Genomic DNA, 4,287 nt, shown 5'->3' on the forward strand with positions numbered 1-4,287 from the left:
CGTGTCGCGTGTGCTTCGTGTGACGGGGCCCGTGTCGCGTGTGCTTCATGTGACGGGGCCCGTGTCGCGTGTGCTTCGTGTGCTGACGGGGCCCGTGTCGCGTGTGCTTCATGTGACAGGGCCCGTGTCGCGTGTGCTTCATGTGCTGACGGGGCCCGTGTCGTGTGTGCTTCGTGTGACAGGGCCCGTGTCGCGTGTGCTTCGTGTGTTGACGGGGCCCGTGTCGCGTGTGCTTCATGTGACAGGGCCCGTGTCGCGTGTGCTTCATGTGCTGACGGGGCCCGTGTCGTGTGTGCTTCGTGTGACAGGGCCCGTGTCGCGTGTGCTTCGTGTGTCGACGGGGACCGTGTCGCGTGTGCTTCGTGTGTCGACGGGGCCCGTGTCGCGTGTGCTTCGTGTGTCGACGGGGCCCGTGTCGCGTGTGCTTCGTGTGCTGACGGGGCCCGTGTCGCGTGTGCTTCGTGTGCTGACGGGGCCCGTGTCGCGTGTGCTTCTTGTGTCGATGGGGCCCGTGTTGCGTGTGCTTCGTGTGACAGGGCCCGTGTCGCGTGTGCTTCGTGTGTCGACAGGGCCCGTGTCGCGTGTGCTTCGTGTGTCGACGGGGCCCGTGTCGCGTGTGCTGCACGTGTGACAGGGCCCGTGTCGCGTGTGCTTCGTGTGCTGACAGGGCCCGTGTCGCATGTGCTTCGTGTGTCGACGGGGCCCTGTGTTGTGGGTGTTGCATGTGTTGCGTGTGTCCACACGAGTTGTAAGCAGACAAGTACAGCACAGGGTCTCTTGTCTGGGCACCAGAGGCCCAAGTGCAGGGGAGCCTGGGGGTGTTCGAAGGCGTCAGGCCCGTGGCCTCTGCCTGGAACACCCCCCGCCATGCCCCCACCCCCGCCCCCGCCCGGCAGCCAGCTCCTGGGATCCCACAGCCCAGCCCTGCCACAGCCCCAGGCTCTAGGGTGTGGGCTTGAAACAGCATCTTCCCTTAGGGTTCCCATCCATTTACACTTTGGCAAGATGCCACTTCCTGTTTCCAAGAAGGAAAAAAGGCCAAGCGGGCTTGTAAAAAGCCGCCTTCTGCTTCAACATCAAACAGTTCAACGCAGCATCTCCATGAGTTAAGTGTAAATGAATCAGAAGCACATGGATTAAATTTCCCTTGAAATTCACTCTAGTTTAAAAATTAATGGAAAAAGTGCCTGGCAAAACTTGTTTAGAGCTTTATTGAACCAAAAACACTTTAAAAATAGTTTGGGAAGCTCGGCAGACCCAAGCCATGGGCGGATTCCATCTCCTCCCATGCTGGGCCGAAGCCCTGGGCCGGGGAGGGGGCGCTGGCCTGTGCCCAGGGTCCTGTGCCCACCCCTCCCGAAAACTCACTGTGTGCAAAAGCGAAGCCAATTAGAGCAAGAAAGGGACCCAAAGCACCCCCCACCCTGCCAACCTCGGCCCAAGACTGGGATGGAAAACTGCTCGCCTTGGGCTGCTGCTGAATTTAAGAGTTGCCATCAGAAGACTGTTCCTGTTACCATTCTGCAAAACGAAGGCATAGTGAGTTCACAGGTGCAAACCCTGAAGCTCTCCAGAAACCGGAGGAGGACCCCAGTTCCCTCCAGCCAGGTCGGTGGCCAGAGCGGATGTCCAGACAGATGTCCATCAGTTCACCATCAGCCCAGACAAAGGGGGTGTGGAGTGCCCGCCGCCTCCACACGCCCTCAGCTCTCAGAAACACAGGCCTGGCCGGAGGCTGCCAGGAGGGGCCCAGGGCAGCAGGAGCCCGTGCGGGATCCCTCAAGAGGATGGAGGGGAATCGCAAGGACTCTGCTCCACAAGGCACCCTCAACCCTCCTGCGTCCACCTCAGAGGTCGCCAGGCCCTTGTGGGCCTCACAGAGCAGGACAGACCCTGGGGCCAGCTGGGGTTCCGGTGCGGCCTGGGGTCCCGGCTGAGGCTGAGTCCACAGCAAAGCAGACGAGCGGCAGAGGGAAGGCAGCTCCTCCCAGGTGAGGAGCCCACAGGCGGGGTCTCAGGTGGTCCCAGGAATCTGCCTCTGGCCTCCCCTTCAACAGAGAGGACTTCGGCCTGCATCACTGTGAAAACGCTGAGGATCGCAGACACAGCAAAAACCCCAAGGTCACTTCTCCTGCCCCAGGGGACTGAGCCCAAAGGAGACTTCCGCAGGCTGGAAGGCAGTGGGCAACATACCAGCGTGCTCAGAGGAAAACACTGCAAACCAAGAATCCGACACTCAGCAAAACTACCTTTCAAAAGCGAGGGTGAAATGAAGGCTTTCCCAGATAAACAAACACTGAGAACTTGCTGCCAGCAGACCCACCTTATAAGAAATAAAGGAAGTTCTTCAGGTGGAAAGCGCGTGACCCCAGGCAGACACTGAAGCCACATGAATAAACAGTGCTGTTAAAGGTAAGTACGTCATTTTATGAACCAGTACAAATGTATATTTTCCTCCTTTATTCCAATAACTGGTTTAAAAAGCAATTGTATAAAATAATACAGATATAATGTAATGTGAGGCCTATAATTAGTGGAAATGTAAGACAAGTGTAATATTTTCATCAGAACCGAGGAAGCGGGTGAAACAAAGCTGGGAGGAAGGGGACGCAGACAGGTGGTGAAGGAGCACTAGAGCCCCGCTGGGTCTGCAGCATCACCATTTGTTAACACATTACCGTAAAAACAGGAGAAAGGAATGAACCCACATAGGATTCATGGTTATGTCTGTTACTGAAATTAAGCTACTAGGCATCTGAAGCTGACTGTGATGTTAATATGTCTGTGGTAAATCCACTAAAGAAATAACTTTAAAAGGGGTAAAAAGCACTAAAGAATTCATTTTGCTACTTTAGAAAACATTCACTTAACATAAAGCAATAAAGGAGGAACAGAGGAACAAACCAACGGGAGGAAAATAGAAAACAAGAAAAATGAAATAGCACATATAAATCCAATGGTATCAATACTAACATTAAATGTGGGTGGATTTAACAAGCTGATCGAAAGAAAACGTGATCCAACCTGAACCCAGCTACAGTAGGTGCGCTTTAGACTCATGAATGGACTCAAGTGGAAAAACATATATTATGCAAAGAACAAGTTCGGGAAGCTGGAACGGCTGTATGAATGTCAGATAAAATAGATTTTAACACACAGAAAATGTCATTAAACAAAGAGGCATGTTTCATAACGATTACAGGGCCCATCCATCAGGAAAACGTAAAATTTATAAATACATGTCCTTCTAGCCACGGAGGCCCAGAATATATGCCACAGAAGCTGACTGGAGGAAGAGAGAGGCCATGCCGCAGCAATAGTGGGAGATGTCAGGAAGGGGCCCGCCTTCGATCATGGGTGTGGCAACCAGGCAGAAGACCAACCACGAAACAGAAGACCTGAGCCCAGGGCAGCACACCAGTGAGGCCCACTGGACGTCCTTAGGACACGCCACCCAGGCACGGCAGAACACACATTCCCCTGAGTCACTTGGGACACTGTCCAAAGAGAATGTTCTCCACTGTCCCAGAGGAGCCGCTGCTGAGACTCGGGGCAGGCCACGTGGAGGGCGAAGGGCGGGAGGTGCCATGCTGAGTCTTCGGTTGGGATGCTGACCAGCCTTGGCCGTGCTGACACTGACTGGCTGAGGACTGCAGTGGGACACCTGGAGTGGGTGGTCCAGAGATGAAGAAGCTCCTGCTGTGTCTCAGGGATGAGGGGAGGATTAAAGAGCGACTTCACAGGGAAAATCTCAGAGCAGAACCTCCAAACCGGAAATGCACGGATCTCTAAGGACACCCCTGAGAGAAAAGGGAACTCACAGGTGTGCAGACCTGTCTTTTTCAACTTCAGGCACAACTGGCAGGTTTAATGTCAATGGCTTTTTAAAAGAACCTCAGCTAAGTTTACTTAGAAGCAAACAAACTCTTCCTAATTCTGATTTTTGGGCTTCCCAGGTGGCGCTACTGGTAAGGAACCTGCCTGCCAATGTAGGTAGACATAGGAGATGTGGGTTTGATTCCTGGCTTGGAAAGATCCCCTAGTGGAGGGCACAGCAACCCTCTCCAGTATTCTTGCCTGGAGAATCCTCATGGACAGAGGAGCCTGGCAGGTGGCGGTCCACAGGGTTGCGGAGTTGGACACAACTAAGGCATCTTAACATGCACGCAATTCTGATTTTTAACTTAATGCCTTTCTCTACCCTCTGGCTCAATGCCCGTGTAGCCAGGCATGTCTGCCGACACTTGGTTCAGTCTATGAGCCTCTTGCAGTCTGTTCAGAGGTGCT

The sequence above is a fragment of the Oryx dammah genome, unplaced genomic scaffold, assembly GCF_014754425.2.
Source record: "Oryx dammah isolate SB20612 unplaced genomic scaffold, SCBI_Odam_1.1 HiC_scaffold_22, whole genome shotgun sequence".
NCBI lineage: Eukaryota > Metazoa > Chordata > Mammalia > Artiodactyla > Bovidae > Oryx > Oryx dammah.